Source organism: Anomaloglossus baeobatrachus, chromosome 7 (genome assembly GCF_048569485.1).
Source record: "Anomaloglossus baeobatrachus isolate aAnoBae1 chromosome 7, aAnoBae1.hap1, whole genome shotgun sequence".
NCBI classification, from domain to species: Eukaryota; Metazoa; Chordata; class Amphibia; order Anura; family Aromobatidae; genus Anomaloglossus; species Anomaloglossus baeobatrachus.
In genome coordinates, this window is record NC_134359.1 from 231,785,347 (window position 1) to 231,810,647 (window position 25,301).

General features: G+C 46.3%; 1 protein-coding gene and 1 pseudogene across 1 annotated transcript in view; both read right to left on the reverse strand.

Annotated features, from left to right (window-relative positions):
• Positions 1-25,301, reverse strand: part of LOC142246671 (DNA repair endonuclease XPF-like) — a 152,757-nt gene that overhangs the window by 49,078 nt on the left and 78,378 nt on the right. The window lies entirely within an intron of this gene.
• Positions 1-25,301, reverse strand: part of LOC142245754 (DNA repair endonuclease XPF-like) — a 38,437-nt pseudogene that overhangs the window by 4,006 nt on the left and 9,130 nt on the right.

Consider the following 25,301-nt stretch of genomic DNA (forward strand, 5'->3'; position numbering starts at 1 on the left):
ACACACACTTACTACAAATATGTGCAATAAATATATATATATTATATATACACACACACACACACTCTAAGTAACAGAAGCTTGTGTGTTACACAGTGAGGTATAATTATTTAGAAATAATAACCCCAGAATATAAAAGCTAAACTAGGTTACTGATATTCATGACACCAGATCTAGAAATTGTACCTACCCTTTTAATATAAATGCTTCCCTTTTATTTTTTTCCTCACCCCTTTTTTCACCAGGCTCTTGTCTCAGGATTTGTTTATTTCTATTCAGCATTTGGAGTGTGGTCCCTCATAACTGATATTTATCTAATATATGGGATTTCTTTAAACTTAATATCTATTGTAACTGTAGCTAATTTAACCCCTTCACGACCCATGACGGATCTTTCCATCATGGATCGTGTGAGGTTAATCCCCGCCCCCTGCCGTGGGCAGGTCGCGGAGATCCGCGCACATATCAGCTGTTTTCAACAGCTGACATGTGCGCCTGCATGTTACGAGTGGAATCGCTTCCACCTGCGTCATTTAACCCCTTACATCTCGCTGCTAAAGTCTGGCAGCAAGATGTATATGCGCGCGGCCATTTTCACTTACTGCCGCCCCCACCGGAAGTCACGTGTGTGATCACGTGACTTTCGGTGGTTGCCATGGTAACACAGGGTCATGTGATGACGCCTGTAGCTATCATGAGTAACTTTCGGCTTCACTCGCCCCGGAGCCGAATAAATCAGGAAGTGCGCATATCTGCTGTTAACAGCTGTGTAGCTGTGATCAGCAGATAGGGAAGAGCGATCGGATTGCTGATCGCTATAGCCCCCTATGGGGACTAGTAAAATAAAAAAAATAATAAAAAAAAAATTAAAAAAAAAGTTTAAAAAATAAAGAAAACCTAAAAGTTCAAATTACCCCCCTTTAACCCCACTGAAGATTAAATAATGAAAAAAGAAGAAAAAATGCCAGCTCACCCAGTTGATTCAATAAATAGGCTGCTATTCCATATAGGCGCTCAGCATCGGATAAATGGCAGAAGCTCTTGCCAGCAATTGATATGAAAGGATTTATCCTTCTCTCATATTGAAAATTAAAGGGTTAAAAAAATAAAAAATATACACATATTTGGTATCGCCACGTTCAGAAATGCCCGATCAAAATATAAAATCAATTAATCTGATGGGTAAACGACGTAGCGGCAAATAAATTCCAAATGCCAAAATTACATTTTTTTTGGTCACTGCAAGTTTTACGCAAAATGCAATAACAGGCGATCAAAACGTAGCATCTGCGCAAAAATGGTACCATTAAAAATGTCAGCTTGAGACGCAAAAACTAAGCCATAGATCCCAAAAAATGAGAACGCTACGGGTATCGGAAAATGGTGCAAAACGTACACCACTTTTATTGGACAAGCTTGTGATTTTTTTTTAACCCCTTAAATACAAGTAAACCTATACATGTTTGGTGTCTACAAACTCGCACCGACCTCAGGCATCACACCCACACATCAGTTTTACCATATAGTGAACACAGTGAATAAAACATCCCAAAAACTATTGTGCGATCACACTTTTTTTGTAATTTTTCCACACTTGGAATTTTTTTGCTGTTTTCCAGTACACTATATGGTAAATGGTTTCATTTAAAAGTACAACTCGTGGGGGCGTGGCCTGGACCTCATGTAGAGAGGAAGCAGCGTGGGTGAGCTCCTGCCTGGATCCTGAAATATCCTGCACACCGGCCTTGCTGACAGGCACTACCGACCCTGGAGGGCTGCAACACTACTTATAACACCCAGGGAAGCGAACGCAGACAGGATATGCCGACCCGCAGCAGCAATAAAAAAGACAGAGACGCGCAGGAGCGCTCCTCTGAAGAACCCAATATGGCGCCGCCGGCATCCACACCATCCCGAGCTGGAGCAGTGGGAGTAGCAAGCAGGTTGGAGCGGTTTGCCAGAGTGGCCCCTGGCACAGAGCCTACCTACAACGAGGCACCCGATGGCAGCGCTGAACGGGCCCTGGAGCAGGGAGAAAACATACCCGACGGTGAGACTGTGAGTACCCTGGGCCCTGCATGTTCAGCAGCACAAGATATGCAGACACAGAGGCCTGCGCTGGCAGAGGGAGGAGGGGGAGATGTGGAGCAAACAACACCTGTTTTCACTGAGGCCATACTGAGAAACATTCTGGCAGCAATTAACTCTTGCAATACCACATTGGCCACTCTAAGCAGCCAGATGGGAACTGTCACCTCAGATATGGCCTGTATTAAACGTGAGCTGCAAGGGATGACTGTCAGAATGGGGGAGCTGGAGGAAAGAGTGAGTACAACAGAGGATAAATTACCACCAATGTCACGAGAGCTGGGAGAGGCCACGCAAAATATCTCCACACTGCTAAACAAGGTGAATGATTTAGAGAACCGCTCCCGCAGAAGTAATTTGAGACTGGTGGGGGTCCCAGAGAGGATGGAGGGCAATGACCCACTGAATTTCTTTGAAAAATGGCTTAAAGACACCATGGGAAAAGACATACTATCCTCTTTTTTCACCATTGAAAGAGCGCACAGGGTCCCTGCGCGTGCCCCACAGCCGGGAGCACCCCCACGTCCTATTCTGATTAAACTACTGCACTATAAAGATAGGGACACTATCCTGCGCAGAGCCAGAGATATCAAAGAACTTGCAATTGATGGGAGGAAGATATCAATATTTCCTGATTTCTCCATGGAAGTGCAACGTAAAAGAGCGCAATTTATTGAGATCAAAAAACGATTGCGCAACCTACAAGTGCCATACTCCATGATGTACCCTGCTAAGCTGCGGATTGCTGCGAACGGAGAGACTCATTTTTTTGATACGGCTGGGGCGGCATTGTCTTGGCTGGATATCAATGAGAGATCCCTGAGGAGGAAGAATACCTGAGATTTCCCTTTCTGCCGCCAGGCGTTGTTTTTGTTTGGGACACTATAATGGTGAGCTCATTACAGTTAAATTCATCTAGGATCCAGGTTGGGAGACGGCCGGTTCATTGTGGACACACGCTGCACTAGCGAGTTGTGGACCCCCCTCCCTGCATGGACTTGGGGCGTATTTTTAGCCCTGATTCTCTCTATTTGGGAGAAATGTGTAAGATACACTTGATTTTGAGGGCAGGGGCACTGCGCACTGGTTTGCGGAGCCCTATCTCTCCTTGTTTTTCTTGTTTATTGTTGTATGATGCAATCTGTTTGGGAAGTGTGGTGTGCCTCAGTCGTGTCGCTCAACCTAATGTTTTTGAGAATCGGTGGAGAACGCCTCTCTCCTCCAGGTATGAAGTATCCGTCCGGATCATATCTTAGTCTACGCTTATGGCGACATCTTTAAATATTGTAGCGTGGAATGTTAGAGGGCTCGGAGATGCGAACAAAAGATGTGCTATATTTACTCACCTACAGAAACTTTTACCGGCTATTTTATGTCTCTCCGAGACCCACATGGTCAGGGATAATGTTCATTGTCTGAGGAAGGGATGGATCGCGCATGAATATCATTCCACATACTCGACCCATGCACGGGGTGTGAGTGTGGTGGTGCACAAATCCATCCCGTTCTCATGTACCAAATCAGTGATTGACCCGGGGGGCAGATTTGTATGTTTGCTTTGCACGCTGTATGGTATACAATTTATTCTGGTTGCGATATATATCCCTCCACCATATTCAGTCGAACCGGTAAAAAGGATATTGTCTATTTTAGATTCCCTTCCATCTGTGCCGACGCTTTTGATAGGGGATTTTAATATTTACTTACATCCCTATCTAGATAAATTACTCTCGGGAAACATATCGGAGAACGCCGCCCCGACTTCATTCGCTAGAATGCAAACAGAGCTGGGTTTTGTAGATCTTTGGCGTGCCCAACACCCCACAACCAAACAATTCTCCTGTTACTCTAGCTCCCACCACACCATGTCACGGATAGACCTGGCTATTGGAAACGCACTTATGGCCTCATATACACAAAAGGTGGCCTACCTACCTAGAAGTGTATCTGATCACTCACCATTACATGTTACGCTTGCATGGGGAAACCCCCTCGCTCTGCCCAGGCCTATCTGGAAACTTAATCCCTTCTGGATCCAGCTTATTGGGAGATCTTTATATGATAACATTCTGGAATACTTTCATCTTAATGAGTGCTCTGCACCGCCACACATAGTTTGGGACTCTATGAAAGCTGTGGTAAGGGGCATATATATTAGAGAAATATGCATACGCAAAAATCAAACCAAATGTTACACCCAGAGTCTGATTCAGAAGGTATCTGATGCGGAGGCTGCGGTGGTGCTCAACCCGACAGTAGAAACTAAAAACACTCTAGAGAAGGCACAGATGTCACTCAAAGAAAATCTCATGTCGGTGGCAGAAAATAAACGCTATTTCCTTAAACAAAATTATTTTATGGCGGGGGGAGGGCGTGGGGCACCTACTGGCCACAGTCATTAGAGCACAGGAAGGCTCTTCTTATATAAATAGGTTAAAGACGGAATCAGGTGACTTTGTAACAGAAAGCGAGGATATAATAAGAGAAATAAAGAGGTATTATATGCGGCTATACACATCAGACTGTGACCTCACGGAGACTGAGATTGAGCAGTATTTGGATGCTCTCTCTCTTCCTACACTGAGTGATGTAAACAGGGAATTGCTGGACCGGGACATCTCATTGGAAGAGCTGGAGGAAGCGCTTGGCCAGACACAAAATGAAAAAGCTCCGGGAACGGATGGCCTGCCTGGAGAGTTTTATAAAACATATGCACCCTTACTGCTACCCAAACTACTTAAGGTGTTTGAAGAATCTGAAAGGCAGAGGGTCCTCTCGCCCTCTATGAGGGAAGCCTTAATAGTCTTAATATTAAAACCCGGAAAAGATCCAGAGATCCCGGATTCGTATCGTCCAATTTCTCTCCTACAGACAGACATTAAATTGCTGGCCAAGGTGCTCGCCAATAGGATGTCCCGAGTCATCTCATCTATAGTGCAGAGTGATCAGACAGGATTCATTCCATGCAGAGCCACATCTATGAATCTCAGGAAAGTATATTTGGGAATTCAACATAGTTCTGAGGTACCGGTGGAAAAGGCAATTTTGTCTTTAGACGCCGCTAAGGCGTTCGATAGCCTTGAATGGGAATATATGTGGGCTGTACTTCGAAAAATGGGCTTTGGACATAGATTCATAAATTGGGTAAAACTGCTATATGACTCACCGGTGGCGAAGGTTAGGGTTAATGGCAGGGTCTCCGAGTCTTTTCCTCTTGGAAGAGGTACTAGACAGGGGTGCCCGCTTTCACCCTTGCTATTCGCGACTGCAGTGGAGCCGTTGGCAGTGGCAATACGGAAATCCAGGGAGGTAGAGGGATTTCGGTGTGGAGCAGTGGAACAAAAGATATCATTATACGCAGACGATCTACTCTTATATTTAGACAGGGTACGTTCCTCGATTTTGCCGGCAATGAATATCATTCGGGAATTTGGACAGAGGTCTGGTCTACGAATCAACTGGTCCAAGTCGGCTTTAATGCCGTTGGACCCCCTTCCGGGGGACTTTTCGGACTTACAGATTCCAGTTCCTGTGGTCCGGGAGTTTAAATATCTGGGAGTAATTGTCAGCCCAATCCCGAAGGATTTCTAAGCCCTAAATCTGGAACCCCTGTTACAGCGATTCAGAGCAAAAGTGCATACCTGGTGCCGTTTGCCGCTATCAAATATCGGCAGATCCAATTTAATTAAAATGGTAATGATGCCACAATTACTATACCTTATACATAATTCTCCAGTGTGGATATGTAGGGAATTTTTTGTAAAAATTAATACAATATTCCGGGAACTTATTTGGAAGAAAAAGCAAGCTAGGATTCGACTGGAAGTGCTACAGCGGGGAAAGGAGGAGGGAGGACTGGCGGTACCAAACCCATATATATACTATATAGCCTCCCAGATGCAACATCTGAGGGGTTGGGGCAAAGAAGGAGGGTATGATACCAGTGGTGATATAGTGAGAGAGGGATCAGTATGGAAGTACCCAGGTTGCCGGTTGGATGTGGGACAAAGACAGATAAATGGGGCACGATATCCCACACTGGCTATGATATTCCGGGTGTGGGACAGGGTTAAGTCTCTTTTGGGGATAAGCGGACCTACAGAGCTCTGGCCACTGTGGCAGAACCCCGACTTGCCAGAAATTAAAAAATTAGTAGGGTTCAGAGGATGGGAGGATAAAGGGATCCATTTAGTGTCACAAGTACTACAAAATAATACTTTTAAAAGCTTTGAACAACTGAGAACAGAGTTTCACCTTCCGCATGTCTTCTTTTATCAGTATTTGCAGCTGACACGCGCACTGGAAAGACAGGGGAGGACAAACCCGGTAACAGTGACACATAATCAAACATTACATAGGCTGCTTACATCTGAGTCCTCTAAGGGTCTTATTTCGGAATTATATAAAAAATTACTACCTGCCCATCTGGAAACACATCCATTGATTGTTAAAAGCAAATGGGAACGAGACGTCAGTCCCCTGACGGAAGGCCAGTGGTCTGATATATTGGAACAAGTTCCTAAACTGGCGGTATCGGAGTGCCAAAAGCTGTCTCAAATATATCTCATCCACAGGGTATATAAAACTCCCAGTCTACTATTTAAGATGGGACTCAGACCAAACACACAGTGTGTTAGGTGTGGACAGGATGATGCCAATTTGATGCATGTTATGTGGGAGTGTGGACACATTGGTGATTTCTGGAACCAAACCCTGGGACTTATAGATCAAATATATCATATCACAATACAACCGTCGCCCCGCCTGTGCCTGTTGAGTCTGTGGGAAGGAGAAGTGGATCCGGATTCTCCAACAGCCCTGGGAATAGCACGTATCTTGTACCAAGCAAGAAAGCTACTTGCATATCACTGGTTAGACCCTCTACCACCAACATTACCAGAGCTCAAAAACAAAATAAATAACGTCATAAGATTGGAAAGGGGAGTTTATTTAAAAAGAAAAACATTGAAAAAGTTTGACAGCATTTGGCGGCCATGGATGGAGTTGCCAGACCTACCCTCTAGTGCACTGGTTCGGGATGCAATGCTGGACCGGTTACTGTTGTGCCTGCAGTGATGGCATGTGTGAGGAAGGGAATTAAAACTAGTTTTTTCTGTGACGAAGTGGACTTTGAATGAAGAGGTGAGAGAGGACTGGAACGGTTTCATGGGTGACTGCACGGAGAGGGAGGGGCGGGAGAGTATAGCAATATGATGTGGAGCGACACGGCTGATGGAGGAGGTGTTCCTGTTAGTCTGAGGCATTATTGCATAATTTAAGTTTTGTTTATTTGTAGAGCCACGAGGTTTGTAGGCTCAAGCTATATAATATAATTATGATTTGAGAACTCTATTATATTTACATATATGCAGAGAAAGAACCTGATTTCTAAATCACATGTGTTTATCTGTTTATTGCTATCAGTTTTATGAAAAGTGAAATACTCTCTGTATTGATCCCTAATGATTTAATAAAAAAATATCTGATTTAAAAAAAAAAAAAAGTACAACTCGTCCCGCAAAAACAAGCCCTCATATGGCAAGATTGACGGAAAAATAAAAAAGTTACGGCTCTCGGAAGAAGGGGAGCATAAAACAAAAAAAACGCAAAAACGGAAAGTGCCCGGGGGCTGAAGGGGTTAAAGAGGAGCGGCCGTCTTTAATGACAGGTCTATTCTGGTAATGAAATAATTCCTCTTTTCATCTACCATGGGGTCATGCTGCTCCTCTGTTATTCTTCCCGAAAATAAATAACTTGTCTGTTGGACGCGGCGTCCCTACATTGCCCAACTGTAGCAGATTATGATGACATATTTTCTTAATTTGTGTCTGCAGCTACATTAAAGAGGTGGTCCACTACTCAGCATTAGTGGCCACATCGATGTAAAGCTCAGAAAGAAGGCTTTTCTCAAATACCTTGTGTACTACATTCTGCCTCTGAGCGGCGCTATTGCGGTCCACTCATCCCCATCACGTGACCCTCGGGCTCCGTGACCTCTGAAATCCGGTGATGTCCCATCAAATTTCAATGGACCTGACATCACCGCGGCCGGCTCCAGTCTTTTTGAATGACTGGGCTGTGGACGGAATTTCACCGCTCATCACAGCCCAGCATCACTCCTGCCGGTGGTGCTCTGCAGCGAAGGAGGGAGCAGAGAGATGCTGCGCTGTAACAAGCGGTGAAACGCCGCCCAGAGCCCAGCCACTCAGGGAGACTGGGGCCGCTTCGGTGATGTCGGGTCAACTGGAAGTTGATGTGACATCACTGGATCTCAGGTCATGGAGCTCGGGGGTCATGTGATGGGGATGAGTGGTCCACAATAGCGCCACTCAGAGGCACAATAGACTACACAAGGTATTTCAGAAAAACTTTATATCGATGTGGCCACTATGCTGTGTAGTGGACCACCTCTTTAAAGTTCCTGATGTGTTGCAGCTATCACATGCAATTCAGTATTATTTGCCTATATGACCATCAAATAACTGTGACGGCACTGATACCCCCCAGAAGCAAAAAGCAAATAATCCTGTACAAGGACAGTGAGCAGAGATCTTGGAAATCATGATAAATTGATGCAAAAATAATACTACACATTTGATTTCCTGAAACAATAATACAAACTACAGTCATATGAAAAAGTCTGGGCACCCCTATTATTGTTAACCTTTTTTCTTTATAACAATTTGGGTTTTTGCAACAGCTATTTCAGTTTCATATATCTAATAACTGATGGACTGAGTAATATTTCTGGATTGAAATGAGGTTTATTGTACTGACAGAAAATGTGTAATCCGCATTTAAACAAAATTTGACCTGTCCAAAAGTATGGGCACCTCAACATAAAAGTGACATTAATATTTTGTAGATCCTCCTTTTGCAAAAATCACAGCCTCTAGTCGCTTCCTGTAGCTTTTAATAAGTTCCTGGTCCTGGATGAAGGTATATTTGACCATTCCTGTTTACAAAACAATTCCAGTTCAGTTAAGTTTGATGGTCGCCGAGCATGCACAGGACGCTTCAAATCATCCCACAGATTTTCAATGATATTCAGGTCTGGGGACTGGGATGGCCATTCCAGAACATTGTAATTGTTCCTCTGCATGAATACCTGAGTAGATTTGGAGCGGTGTTTTGGATAATTGTCTTGCTGAAATATCCATCCCCTGCGTAACTTCAACTTCGTCACTGATTCTTGCACATTATTGTCAAGAATCTGCTGATACGGAGTTGAATCCATGCGACCCTCAACTTTAACAAGATTCCCGGTGCCGGCATTGGCCACACAGCCCCAAAGCATGATGGAACCTCCACCAAATTTTACTGTGGGTAGCAAGTGCTTTTCTTGGAATGCCGTGTTTTTTTGCCTCCATGCATAACGCCTTTTTGTATGACCAAACAACTCAATCTTTGTTTCATCAGTCCACAGGACCTTCTTCCAAAATGTAACTGGCTTGTCCAAATGTGCTTTTGTATGCCTCAGGCAACTCAGTTTGTGGCGTGCTTGCAGAAACGGCTTCTTTTGCATCATTCTCCCATACAGCTTCTCCTTGTGAAACATTGACACCATTTGTAGCAAGATGATGCTGCAGGTCTTTGGAGGTGGTCTGTGGATTGTCCTTGACTGTTCTCACCATTCTTCTTCTCTGCCTTTCTGATATTTTTCTTGGCTGCCACTTCTGGGCTTAACAAGAACTGTACCTGTGTTCTTCCATTTCCTTACTATGTTCCTCACAGTGAAAACTGACAGTTTAAATCTCTGAGACAACTTTTTGTATCCTTCCCCTGAACAACTATGTTGAATAATCTTTGTTTTCAGATCATTTGAGAGTTGTTTTGAGGAGCCCATGATGCCACTCTTCATAGGAGATTCAAATAGTAGAACAACTTGCAAGTGGCCACCTTAAATACCTTTTCTCATGATTGGATACACCTGCCTATGAAGTTCAAAGCTCAATGAGGTTACAAAACCAATTTAGTGCTTTAGTAAGTCAGTAAAAAGTAGTTAGGAGTGTTCAAATCAAGAAATTGATAAGGGTGCCCATACTTTTGCACCGGTCAAATTTTGTTTAAATGCGGATTGCACATTTTCTGTTAGTACAATAAACCTCATTTCACTCCAGAAATATTACTCAGTCCATCAGTTATTAGATATATGAAACTGAAATAGCTGTTGCAAAAACCCAATTTGTTATAAAGAAAAAAGGTTAACATTAATAGGGGTGCCCAAACTGTTTCATATGACTGTAACTGTTTAATATAAGAATTCACCTGAATTTTGTCCAAAAGCTTTCTCACTGGCTCGCATTGACTCTAACAGGTTGAGAAAAGTCACGCAGTCGTACTGGGACAGGTACTGGAGCAACGTGCGGAGGATCTTTAAATCCTGAACCAAAGATTTAGTTTTGGCTCCAAGCTGATGCCACAGGGGATCCAAGTAATGACGTATAGTCTAGGAGAGAACAAAACCACACACATTAATGATTTATACCGTTTAGTCCTTCTATTACACAACTTTTGGCCCCGATTCATCGAGACTGGTGTTTTGTACACCGGTCATGAAGAAGAGTGCGCCGGAGTAAAATGTGAAAAACTCATTAGGAAGCGCGAGACTGGAGCTAGGGTTGTCAGCTCATACACATTATAGCAATGTAGGCTGAAAACACTTATCCATTGTGTATAGGGGCTTCTTTTCTCCCCACGAGAGATGACGTATCTGAAGGGTTATCACATCTAAGGACACGATGGCCATTGTCATTACACAGCTGACTGCTCGAGCAAAAATTATCAATCACTATTCACACGTATTGTCACTCCAAATAAACCTCACGAATGTCAAAAGGGATTTCGGTCAGATGGCTTTCAAGTGCAATAACTAGTGGTGGTGTGAAATATTTGACAGGACCCGGTCCATTGACCACATCAGTGTTCTGTGGCCACTGGATGGGAGCCCCGAGAACCTCCTCTTACCCGCAAGGACTCTTCTTCTGATTAACCAGCCTGGTGCGACTTTAGATGTGCGTCACCCCACAATGATGACGTCCCACCACAATGATGACGTCCCGCCATAATAATGACGCCACAATTATGACGTCATGCCACAATGATGACGCAACGCCACAATGATGACGTCACACCACAATGATGACGCCACAATGATGACGTCATTCCATGCCAGCTAATCAAAGAAGAGGCGGTTCTCACAGCTCGGTTCCATCAGCCTCAGATTACTGACATGGCAGATGCACTTGGTTGTATGAATTGATACGCACCAAATTTAGTAATAACTGATCTAACAAGTGTCAACAACAGCAACTCGTTGCATTTTTCGGAGCAAATCTGAAAATGTACACAATGACCTGACTACTTATAGGGAATCTGTCACCAGGTTTTTGCTGCCTCATCTGAAAGAAGCATAATGTAGGAAAAGAGACCCCGGTTCCAGCGATGTATCACTTAGTTTACTGACTGTAAGAGTAGTGATACAATCAGAGTTCTCAGATGCAGCAGAGCTCAGAAAGCTAACCCTACCTACACCACAGCTCTCTGTGTACATTGTCTATTGACAGTGAGCTGCTTACCAGAGGAGGGAGTGTGGTCAGACAAAGGCTCATAAGTACTTTATTAAGGGCAGTAATTATAGCCTGGTGATAAATTGCTTTATCGTGTGGAAACAACAGCACACAGCCAAATAAGGCGCCGCTCACATCAGCGGTATGTTGCCGGAAAGCCGGATCCGGCACAAATGCGTTTCAGTTCCATTCATTTACAATGGAAACGCGGCAAGATGTGGTCACAAGCGGTTGTGTATGACGCAAACAACCACATGTGACTGCATCTTGCCGCGCTTTCATTGTAAATGAATAGAACTGAAACACATTCGTGCCGGATCGTGCTTTCTGGCAAAATACCACTGATGTGAGCGGCGCCTAAGCAACACATCCCTCAAATCAGTGTCTAGGCCTCTAAAGTATGTGGTCCTCAGATAACATAGCAAAAACCTCCTGACAGATTCCTTTTAAGACCTATACTGAGACTTGTACAGCATCTAGGCATTGCCCAAGCTGCTTAAGGTACCACGTGCCATAAGTTACCTATGTGTGTATCAGACGCTTACCTACAAATGGAATCTACTGACCATATACTTTTAAATCTCTTTTATTAGATGAAAAATCATTTCCCCTAAAATGGTCTATCTACTGATGACCCGGTTAGCAATAAAGCATGTTCCTGGCCTTATCATATATCATCTGACCATATAGACCCAATTCCCTCATGGACTCCCAATGAAGTCACGGGCTATAAATATATTCTGGTCATTATATTAGCGCAGGAATTATCATATACCTTATCAAAGGCCCTGCCGATGGCATTCTCCAGGGACAGATCTTCCACCTCCAGTGCAGGATTGTAGCGTTTCAGCTCCTTCAGACACGCGTTCATTATGTCCAGGACGGATGCTTGGATGGCCAGCATGGCCGGGGTCATGGTGATGTGCAGCTCCACCACTTCAGGCTTCTGATTCTCCAAAAATGAATTCACAGACACATGAAACCTTCAGAAACAAGGATGGGTTATTTCTTTTTTGAATGCATGACATCAGAGAGAAAATCGCTCTAACTACACAGACACCAGCTATATACCTGTCCCCACCTGTCGCTGCACGAGCTGCAGGTTGTACTGGTAGGGAATGCATCTTAAAAAGGGGATGTCCAGCTTTCGGGACAATTTATTATATTTTTGCTTTATGTATTTGAAGCTAAAAATCCTTTTTGCAATTCAGATTCATTACAAATGTGGCACATTATGGCTTTTATAGGCTCTTTGTGTCCCTGCACATTTAACTTTCATGTGTTCTGTGGTCATAAATCAGATGATAATCTGAAAGAACAGATACTTAGAAACTCTCCTATTGAAACGTAAGAATGAGCTCATTAACGAATTCTCAGTTAACTCACTTTGTAGCCAGCAGTAGAAAGTGCAACAAGGGTTACAGAATACAAAAATAGTGATCATTTGTAGCCCAAAATACAAGAATTTAGGTACAAAAAGAATCCAAATCTCCAGGTGTGCAGTAGTTCTAGAGGAAGGTGTCAGCATGTATCATCCTTACATGGCACACGCTAAAGTCCCTCTCATCTAGAGGTTATAAAGCAAATATCCCTCATAAGATAATGCTGCGGGTTCCCCTGAGACATCGCAGAGGACCACGGATCACATTGTAGGATTGGTGAAGATAGCGCCTCCCTCTGCCCAGTCTATAGCTCCTCCCTCTGCCCCGTCTATAGCGCCTCCCTCTGCCCCGTCTATAGCGCCTCCCTCTGCCCCTACCCCGTCTATAGCTCCTCCCTCTGCCACTACCCCGTCTATAGCTCCTCCCTCTGCCCCTACCCCGTCTATAGCGCCTTCCTCTGCCCCTACCCCGTCTATAGCTCCTCCCTCTGCCCCTACCCTGTCTATAGCTCCTCCCTCTGCCCCTACCCCGTCTATAGCTCCTCCCTCTGCCCCTACCCCATCTATAGCTCCTCCCTCTGCCCCTACCCCGTCTATAGCTCCTCCCTCTGCCCCTACCCCGTCTATAGCGCCTCCCTCTGCCTCTACCCCGTCTATAGCACCTTCCTCTGCCTCTACCCCGTCTATAGCACCTTCCTCTGCCTCTACCTCGTCTATAGCTCCTCCCTCTGCCCCTACCCTGTCTATAGCTCCTCCCTCTGCCCCTACCCCGTCTATAGCTCCTCCCTCTGCCCCTACCCCGTCTATAGCCCCTCCCTCTGCCCCATCTATAGCACCTCCCTCTGCCCCTACCCCGTCTATAGCTCCTCCCTCTGCCCCTACCCCGTCTATAGCTCCTCCCTCTGCCCCTACCCCATCTATAGCTCCTCCCTCTGCCCCTACCCCGTCTATAGCTCCTCCCTCTGCCCCTACCCCGTCTATAGCGCCTTCCTCTGCCTCTACCCCGTCTATAGCGTCTTCCTCTGCCCCTACCCCGTCTATAGCGCCTCCCTCTGCCCCTACCCCGTCTATAGCGCCTCCCTCTGCCCCTACCCAGTCTATAGCGCCTCCCTCTGCCCCTACTCAGTCTATAGCGCCTCCCTCTGCCACTACCCCGTCTATAGCGCCGTCCTCTGCCACTACCCCGTCTATAGCGCCGTCCTCTGCCACTACCCCGTCTATAGCGCCGTCCTCTGCCCCTACCCCGTCTATAGCGCCTCCCTCTGCCCCTACCCAGTCTATAGCGCCTCCCTCTGCCACTACCCAGTCTATAGCGCCTCCCTCTGCCACTACCCCGTCTATAGCGCCTCCCTCTGCCACTACCCCATCTATAGCGCCTTCCTCTGCCACTACCCCGTCTATAGCGCCTTGCTCTGCCTCTACCCCGTCTATAGCGCCTTGCTCTGCCTCTACCCCGTCTATAGCGCCTTGCTCTGCCTCTACCCCGTCTATAGCGCCTTGCTCTGCCTCTACCCCGTCTATAGCGCCTTGCTCTGCCTCTACCCCGTCTATAGCGCCTTGCTCTGCCTCTACCCCGTCTATAGCGCCTTCCTCTGCCTCTACCCCGTCTATAGCGCTTTCCTCTGCCTCTACCCCGTCTATAGCGCCTTGCTCTGCCTCTACCCAGTCTATAGCGCTTTCCTCTGCCTCTACCTCGTCTATAGCGCCTTCCTCTGCCTCAACCCCGTCTATAGCGCCTTCCTCTGCCTCTACCCCGTCTATAGCACCTTCCTCTGCCTATACCTCGTCTATAGCGCCTTCCTCTGCCTCTACCCAGTCTATAGCGCCTTCCTCTGCCTCTACCCAGTCTATAGCACCTTCCTCTGCCTCTACCCCGTCTATAGCGCCTTCCTCTGCCACTACCCCGTCTATAGCTCCTCCCTCTGCCCCTACCCCGTCTATAGCTCCTCCCTCTGCCCCTACCCCATCTATAGCTCCTCAATCTGCCCCTACCCCGTCTATAGCTCCTCCCTCTGCCCTTACCCCGTCTATAGCTCTTCCCTCTGCCCCTACCCAATCTATAGCTCCTCCCTCTGCCTCTACCCAGTCTATAGCGCCTTTCTCTGCCTCTACCCAGTCTATAGCGCCTTCCTCTGCCTCTACCCAGTCTATAGCGCCTTCCTCTGCCTCTACCCAGTCTATAGCGTCTTCCTCTGCCTCTACCCAGTCTATAGCGTCTTCCTCTGCCTCTACCCAGTCTATAGCACCTTCCTTTGCCTCTACCTTGTCTATAGCGCCTTCCTCTGCCACTACCCCGTCTATAGCGCCTTCCTCTGCCACTACCTTGTCTATAGCTCCTTCCTCTGCCACTAGCTCTACCCTGTCTATAGCTCCTCCAATCATCATAGAATCCCATCAGTAACTACTGCCATCTCCTATCTCATGTGTATGTATCCCCTATCCGTGGGATAGGACACAACTCCCCAATCACTGGGGGTCCCATCATTCCAAGAGCAGGGGCTTGAGAGTGGAGGCGGATCCTGCACACCGATGCTCCATCCATTATGGGAGGTCTGAGAACCAGCTGAGTGCTACACAATCTCTGGGGGTCCCATTAGGAATTAATGGAGCACAAACGCATATGATCCATCTACAGTGCACGGGATCAGTGGGGGTCCCAGTAGATGGAAAGTTATCCCTATAAGTTCCCAAGTCCTATATATAATAAGAACAACCCTTTTATGCTACAGTCTTCTTTTTCCCTGGATATTCTGCCTGTGCTATAATCCTTTTATCGCCTATGCACAGTACATTAGGCCATTATTATCTTTCCTTGCAAAAGCCACACAAATTATTCATTTCCAACAGATTATGACTCTTTTTACTACTTCAAAGTGGAACATTAATCCCTTTGTGAACAGCAGCCAGATCCGTACTTGTCTGCAACCTTTCATTCTTGGTCACTAATGCTCGGTGGACTGGAGGGAAGAAAAATCCACCATCTGGAAGAAGCTGCAAAGAGCAGCCAAAGTGCCCCAAATAAGCCAGATAAACCCGGGGAGGACTGGCACCGAGTCAGCAGTTCCCAATGTAATGTGCTCATAGAGTACACATGGCTGAACACTGCCAACACAACAGCACCGGTGATCAAAAGGCTTTCTTCATTAACCCCGCCGTCGCTTTACAGCTAATGAAGATTCATTGCGTCATTTAGAAAATGATGTAACTGGATCCGTGCTCTCTCCAGTCCAGCTGGATCCGTGCTCTCTCCAGTCCAGCTGGATCCGTGCTCTCTCCAGTCCAGCTGGATCCGTGCTCTCTCCAGTCCAGCTGGATCCGTGCTCTCTCCAGTCCAGCTGGATCCGTGCTCTCTCCAGTCCAGCTGGATCCAAGACTGAAGGATTCCAGAATAAAGCCTCTTCTGTGATAAGTATAGGTGAAATCGTCTTATAATGGTTCATTCAGGGCTTGAAGGAATGAATGTCGCTGACTTTGCATATACTGTATATTTTGGAACTAGAACATAGGGAATTGGTAAAGGAGCCGACTAAATCAGCGGTGATGTGGATTTATAGATATTCATCAGGCGAGGTCCAATGTATAGAAAACAGATTTTTCTACTAATCTCTACAAAAACAGAATACCGTACATATTATAGATATTTTGTTTTGTGGGGGAAGTAAAGCAATAACCAGTATGGCCACTAGCAATCCTATAGGAAGCCATGCTATATATCAAAAGGTCACGTTGTGCCGCTTCCCGTGAAGTCTCTTATTTAAAGGGAAAACTTATTTATCTATTTATTTATCTATTTATCTTATTTAAAAGGAAAACTTCCTTTTTCCCTGCTGCAGTTTGTTTTACCAAAACAAACTGTGCTTTACTCACCCTACCCGGGTCCAGCATTTCAGCTGCTTTATCCTGTCTGTTAGGGCTGACATCACGTCTGCAGCCAATCAGTGAGCGCAGCTTTTGCTGCCATCTACTAGCGGTAGAGCCACTGATTGGCTGCAGAGGTGACACCGGCAGTAGCGATGGAGACTCAGCGCTAGACCAAGGGAGGGTGAATAAAGCTCAAATTATTTTTGAAAAAAAAACTGCAGCCAATGAAATGGGGGTTTTCGGAACTAGAAAACCCCTTTAAGTGACTGAATCTGAAGTGACTGAAAGGCTTAAAGGGAATGTGTCACCAGGTTTTTGCTCCCTCATTTGAGAGCAGCATAATGTAGAGAAAGGGACCCTGATTCCAGCGATGTGTCACTTACTGAGCTGTTTGCGGTCATTTTGATAAAATCAACGTTTCTCTGTTTCAGATCTAGCAGATAGACCTCTGTCACACGTCCGTAAGTGTATGTTCAGTGTGTGCTGTCAGTGTGCTATACATGTGACAACCGCATAGCACACAGACAGCATGAACTTCTATACTCACCTGTCCCTGGCACTGCTGTCTCCGGCACTTCTGCTGCTTCCAGGTCTGCAGTGCAGTGAATATTCATGAGAATAATGAGCAGGCCCAGAAGCAAACGACAGCAGCACCGAAGACAGCAGCACTGGAGACAGGCAAGTATAGAAAATAATTTCAAAGACGTGTTTTCTCCGGTACAAGTCACACTGCTGTCACAGGGATCAATCGGTGTGCGGGCTGTGTCTGTGACACACGTGCTGCCGAAGAAAAACGGACATGTCTCTGTGTGGAGCACACAGACATGCGTACGCTCCACGCGGGAACATGGTCTTTGTGAAAACTCGAACATGTGCGCAGACACATTGATTTTAATGGGTCTACAGATGTGTCAGTGTCTCCAGTGCGTGTGAAAACGGACATCATACATACCAGAAACACAGACGTGTGAAGGGGGCCTGATACAGAGCTCATGAATATGCTGGACTATCTGCAGCACGCCAAGTAGTCCTTTAATGACAAAATCACTGATTAACCAGTAGCAGATTATCAAAACCACACTAAGAAGCCCAGTAAGTGACACATCGCTGGAATCAGGATCACTGCCCCTATGTTATGCTGCTCTCAGATAAGGTGGCAAAAATTTGGTGGCAGATTCCCTTTAATGGTTTCGTTTATTGGACGGAGCAAGCAACAATCCATCAACATAAATGCCGGCTTGCTTAAAATGATTCGGCTGCTGAAACGTTGAAGATTTGCTGCACATTTAGCTTTACGATCGAAAATTGTGAAATCAGCATTGAAATCGGTAGCGTAAAGTAATATGCCTATGGATTTTAATTCCACGGTGACGGTCAATTTCCACAGTGGATTTTCTCCGCAGCATATGGTTGAGAATTTGTAAAACGTATGAAAAGGTTTAGAGAAATTATACATTTTATGGTCACGTACAGTATTCATGTTGTGACCCTGTCCCCACAGTCAGCTTTGCCAGTCCTGACCAAATCTGACATGTACTTTACATGTTAAAAATGAAGTAAACCAATTCTGTAGTGGCCGCGCTCCCCGTAGTAATGATTTTAAAAACTCTTGTCCTCAAATGGAATTTATTACTCAAACATACGGAAATAAAAAACGGATACTTTTTATTATATACCCTGCAGGGAATCACCTTACTTCATGTACTTTACATGGTAATAACTGAACTGTAGTGTCCTGGTGATTGTGAGATTGGCGTTTTCGTTACACATTGCATTTTAGGTTAGTCGTAATTTAAAGTCAATAAGTTATGTATATTTATGAAAGGTTTATACCAATTCTATATACCAATACTATATTTTCTCACTTTTTGCTATTTATATATTTTTTATTTATTTAAATTTTAATAATTAAATTTATTTTATTTTTTTTTGGGGGGGGGGGGGTTTACTTAATTTTCTTTTTTCCTTGAGAAGACCTGTGATATATTGTAATAATTGATAGATATGACAAGCTCCTAAGAACCCAAACCTGTGAACAAGCTTCACAGGAGTACAAGGATGGCGGTGATGGGCGTCTTTAGTAAGCCTATTGTTTCCATGGCAAACCAATGGTGCCCTGCACCGCAAGGGTTAAGATGATGGGGGTTATACATCACTGTTATAGATTGATAGTGATTATACAGCAACATTTGGAGGAATCTCTGTATAACACATTCGGCACATGCCCTCGTCTTTCGAACAGCTTAAAGCATCTGTATCAGTCATAGTGGGGTAGGTCAGTACTGTGGTGGTCTGTCCTCAGGGTAGGTCATCAATATCAGATTAGTGGGGTGCGACAGCTGGCACTCCCGCCGGTGAGCTGTGCATGGCAACAACAGGATGTGATCAGTCTATTAACAGTATAATGGCCGCGGCCGGGTACTGCACATTCACAGTTATATGAATGCATGGGAGTTGATCTGCAGTACCCAGCGGCAGACATTATAAAATTGATGGAGTTGCGCTATCTGCTCCAAAACAGATCGCATATGGCCGCCATCAGCACCGAGAGCAGCTGATGGGCAGTGCGGCTGGGGTCACACTCCCCCAACCGGATATTGATGATTATCTGAAGTATGGGCCATTAATCAGGGCTGTGGAGTCGGTAAGCCAAACCTGCGACTCCGACTCCTCAATTTCCCTTCCACCGACTCCGATTCCGACTCCCACATATATTGCTTATATTTAAGTGAAAAATTTATTGTAATACATTTTTATAGAAATAAAACAAAACTTTGCATAAATTAATAGTACAGATGACAAATATAAAGTTATAAAAATTGTAAATATGTCATTAGATAGCTTTACCTTGAATTTGCAATCTCAGGCTTTTCTTAGGTACAGCTCACTAAGGCTATGTGCGCACGCTGCGTTTTTTTGACGCTGCGTTTCTGGCCGCTAAAAGCGCACAAAAACGCACCTGCGTCGAAAAAACGCATGCGTTTTTACCGCGATTTGGTGCGTTTTTGGCTGCGTTTTTGATCTCTGCGTTTTGCTGCGTTTTTCCAATGCATTGCATGGGCAGAAAACGCAGAAAAACGCAGGAAAGAATTGACATGTCCATTTTTTTTTTCCAAGCTCAAAAACGCAGCTTAAAAAAACTTTTGTGTGCGGACAGCAAAAATGAAAACTCATAGACTTTGCTGGGGAAGCAAAGTCATGCAGTTTTGAGGCCAAAAACGCACCCGAAAAACGCGCAAAAACGCACTGTGCGCACATAGCCTAAATGTTTCACATCAGATTGCTTCAGTCTATTAAGAGGGGAGGGAGGGAGCAAGCTTGTTGTGTATCATACTCCAGGAACAAAGAAACTGATAACAGAGCAAAAACCTTGATGTTTTGGCTTCTATACCTATACAAGTCCTCATAGAAGTCCTCATCAATCCTGTTGCTGTATTTTCCCTGTATATTGTATGTATATTGTATAGAAGCTATCCTCCCAAACGTATGTAGCGCCCCTGAAGCCATCAGGGTGCTACAAGGTTCTGCATCCCCGCAAGGATGCAGGGCCTACCCCCCTAGGCCCCGGAATACCAGCGCTGGTAACATCAAAAACCCAGGTAATCCCAGTTTTTACCCAAACAATCTCCCATACCAATGGTGCAAAGCTAGGGTCGGACCGGAACTACGCGCCGACGGGGTACAGGACCCTAGGACAGGAAAGAGCTCCACGCTGACCTGTTAACACCTGCACAGCGAGGGGACTATCAAGGACCTCACTGACCCCTAAAAATCCGAAGACTCAGTAGCAAAGGGAGAACCGGGGACAGGACCAGAGACTCCAACCTCACAGGGTTCACGCTACCGTCAGGCGGACAGAAGTGGACAAACCACCGGACGGGTACCCCAAGTTGCTCTATGCCACGGGGACCCATTAACCAAAGAACAGGTGCAGGGGAAGAAGGTACCATAGTACTGAACTGGCACTGGGATGTAGGGGACCTGGAGGTGAAACAGCCGGCCTCGGGTATCCAGCTACTACCAACCAGCAGTGAGTAAAGACCAGTTGCACTAAATCTCTGTGGACTACATTCTTCCTCCGGCTGTTATATCACCCATCCTCTGGGGCCCGGCCCTGCTTGCGGAGGGTCTACCATCCAGACTGAAATTAACACCAGCCCCAGTAGTGATATTCTGCAGCGGCGGCTCCACATATGTAGCAACAACACCGCAAGTGACGTCACGTATAAACATTAACCTAAATCCCATGTAAATATATCCCCCTTTTCAAAAAGCACCCAGAGCACGGAACCGGGCAACGGCCACCAAAGTGACATTCCCCAATTGCAAACCGCCCGGAACCGAATACTCCATAACCCTGGGCGACACACGTACATGAGCTCAAAGAAAAAAACAATATCAAGCATAGAGAGAGAACATACAGTATACTCGACTATTGATTTATGCAGTTTATTGAAAGTTTAATTGTGCTTTAAGAAGTAATTCCCTTAATCTTGTTCTCCTGTTCACTCCAGCAATTCTGGGATGAGTGCGGCCTTCCTTCTCTCTGAGTGTGGTTACTTTTTACCCTTGCCTGTAGAGGAGGGGCTTCACTGGTGCTCAAGTGCAGCACAGACTTAGCTCAGACAAAGCCTAGATCCACAGGCTACATACAGTCACAGCATTTTTGCGGATCTGGTTTTTTTACAGTGAAATGCAGTGACTCCGGGCATCCCAGCAAAGGCAATGGGTTTCAAGATAGGACATTCAGACACAGCGTTTTGTGAGGATCCTCACAAAGAATGAGCAGTCAGTTTGTGGTGGTTTTCTAATCTGCTTTTGCTATTGAAAGCATTATTTATGAGCTCAAAAACCTTTCAGGTGATGCAGTTTGTTAAAAAGCTGATCTGATTTTGCAGATGAAAAACGTATCCTCAAAAAAACGCAGCAAAAACGCTGTGTGTGAATGTAGCCTTAGATCAGGAATAGAACAGCCATTTATAGGACATTTCATAACTTTCCCGAATTCCTATGAAAACATATTCGGCACATTCCATTCTGCATTGCACTCCTGCCCCCAATTTATTATATATTATAGGAGTCGGAGTATTTTATACCGACTCTGACTCCACCAAAATGAGCTCCGACTCCGACCACAACCCTGCCATTAATATAAAAGTAATCGACTACACTTCTACTTTCATCCATCAACAAAATTACATTTACATGGTGCTCAATTTTTACTTGAAATCAGGTTTTTTTTCAGATAAGTTTTCTATGTTGAAAAAACAAAAAGCCTCTAAATGTGCATTTCAGCACTAAAAATTCCAAACTGTACTTATTATAAAAATTTTGAGATTTTTGGCAAAAAATTGCAATTTCTTGAGCTGCCTCGCCACGTCACGGCAAATCTCATCTGGGGCAGTCCTACACTAAAATATTTTTAAAAAATGTGCCATACGGCCTCACATATGAATAGTAGAACTGCTCTTAGCAGCACTCACCTGGTCTATTTCAATCCCGTACCCATGACTGAGTCATGGCTGTGGGCGGGACAGGTCCAAGCAAATGCTGCATGAAGTAAATAGCCTGTGGACAGGGCCCGATGACTGAATGTGAACAGTCACCAACCGCCAAAATCTAGACAGGTGGAATACAGTTTTCTATGTTGTAGTTAATAAAACTTATTTTCTAGTTCTCATGTACATATAGACAATTCGGACATTGATCTACAGATAGAGAGAAATAGAAAGAAAAAACAAAACAATTACTCTATTATTAACCCCTGCTAAATCCCCCCTCCTGACTTCCTTCAGAAAGGAATATTTTATGCATTGTGATTACTTCTGCTGTCTCTTAATATTAAAAATCAGTTTAAAGTTAATAAATTCTGCTAAACCTGATCCTGCTTTAATCAGGGGGCTTCTCACCAGGGGCAGGGACTCAGATTGAGGAGAGTCTGGTTGAGCCCCCATACAGTTCTTGTGCTATTACTTTCATACAAGTAGTGATTAATCGTTCACGACTATTTGTTTTCTACATCTGCAGCACAGATAAGAGCACAATTCCAGTAAAGGATTTAGTGCCTGGCACAAGATGATAAAGGACGGCAGCTAGGTAAAAATCGAACAGCACGAAGGTAACCTCCATGTGCTGTCCATTCACATCACGTACACATTCATAGAGATGTACAAATCAGATCAAATGTGAACATGTCTGTTTTTTGGACATATGAATGAGGACTTAGGATGATTTCCCATCTGCACCGTAGGGTCGGCCAGGAGCCTTTGTTGCAGGTTCTGACGTCATGTGAGCCTGTGGCGCCCTGGACAAGCCAGGAAGTCACAGGTACTGCACCAACACACCCCACACACCGGTTAGGAACACCAGTCACACACAAATCCTTGTTGCCTCCCTCCAGGGGCTGATGTCCACACCAGGTGGGGTGGGGGTCAGGCGGTTGGCCCCGCCCATCGAGGAGTTCACAGGCCTGGAGGCGGGAAAGGAGAGATCAGATCAGTTTAGGGAAGTGGTAGTAGAGGAGCTGACTGACCGTGTCCGGGTACGTGGCCCGGGCACCTGAGAGCAAGGTTGGCAGACGGTGGTGACCGTCTGCAGGCGAGGCCAATTGACGCACAACCGTAAGGACCGGGGTCAAGCGGTGGCCCGCCGGTACCGGATCGGGGAGCGAAGAAAAGCCAGCACGGACCCCGACCAGGCTTGGAGTCGTCGTTAAACCAGTCAAATTCGTCAGCGACGGGAACCTCTGGGGTTCCCCAGCAGCAAAGATCCGACTGAAGGAAACCGCTCAACCGTGAAGGGAAATACAACTACCGCCACAGCTAGAGTTCCCAGGGCCAGAGCCTGCGGGCAAAAAGGGGCTCCTCCGGCAATACACCGCTGGGGAGCGGGCTACCGGTGGGAAGCCATCGGGGCCGACAACACATTAAGGGTACAGGGAGAGAGAGTCACCGCCAACCTACCGGGAGTGACCACCACAGCCGCCTGTGGGACCCGTCCATCCAGCCGTTTGTTTCACCAGAGACTCCGTGTACGTTACTGGCTGAGTGAGTACCACTGTGCCGTCTTGCACCGCGCTGCCCCCGCGACCCTGCACCTCCCCAACTTCCACCATCCACCTTCCAGTCACCTTCACCAGGCCCCGGGACCACCCAAATCCCCCTACCCACGGAGGGGAGAGAAACCATCTCAGCTGCTCCCTGTCATCGCTCCCGGGATCCCCGTCCAGAGCAGCGGTGGTGTCCCAACCTCACCACAAACCGTGGGTGGCGTCACGGACTACATCCCCAAACAAAACCACCCCTTTCACTCACGGGCGAGGAGCGCCGCTCGAGTCCCCGGATCCGGCCCACCGCTCGAGCCACCGAGCAGCAGCAGCAGCCGGACCCGAGCCGCAAGCGCGGTCGAGCAGCGCACCCCCCGCCCACGACAAGCCCTGCATCCAATCACCGCCGGCTTCCTTCTCCCCGCCTTCAGATCAAACCAGTTAAAGGGAACCGGTCATCGGATGATTTAATACTCACCTAACGGTCGGTGCGGTGTAGACTGGTCAGATGGGCGTATCCGTTCTCAGGGTCCCGCGCCTGCTCTTTCGGCCACCTTTGTCAGCGCTGCGGCTGTGTTCAATTCCCACTGATTGCTTCTGTGTCTGAAGGCAGGGAGTAGGAAGCCGGTGCAGGACTCGCATGACGTCCCAACCCCACATAAGCCCTGTAGCTGTGGCACCACAGGAACAGTACTAGTACAGGAGGTGAGTATAATCTATTTTACCTGGGGCAAACATGTGGAATCAGAAGGGGTTGTCCTAGTAGTGGACAATCCCTTTAATAAGTTATTTACCGTATTTTTGGGATTATAAGACGCACTTTTCTTCCCAAAAATTTAGGAGGAAAATGAGGGGTGCGTCTTAAAATCCAAATGTAGCTTACCGGGGTGTTGTGAAGGGGGTCAAAGGAGGCATGGATAATGTTATGTGGGTGCTGCCGACGCTGGTCAGTACGGCACTGCTGTGTGCATTGGGCGGCGCCCCTTTGCTTGGATCTGCTCTGTGTGCGGCTGCTCTGTTCTGCTCGGCGCGTGGCTGCGCTGTGCGGCAGGTGGTCATTCTGAAGATGTCGGCGGTCAGGGATTCAAATAATGACGCCTAGAGTCAGAGCCTGCGCAGATGGAGCTCTCAGCTCAAGCTCTCATCTGCGCATGCGCCGACTCCGGCCGCCATAATTTGAAGCCCTCATCGTAAACCACCGACAGAGCAGCATCACCAGCCCCGCGCAGAGCAGAGACCGCAGTGAGTATCTGGGCCTCCCTCTGTACAATTGCCAGCATCACCGTACTCCAGTACTGCCCCTGCCTCCTGTAACTCCTGCTCTGCTGCTGCCCCCTCTCCCTGATAAGACACCACC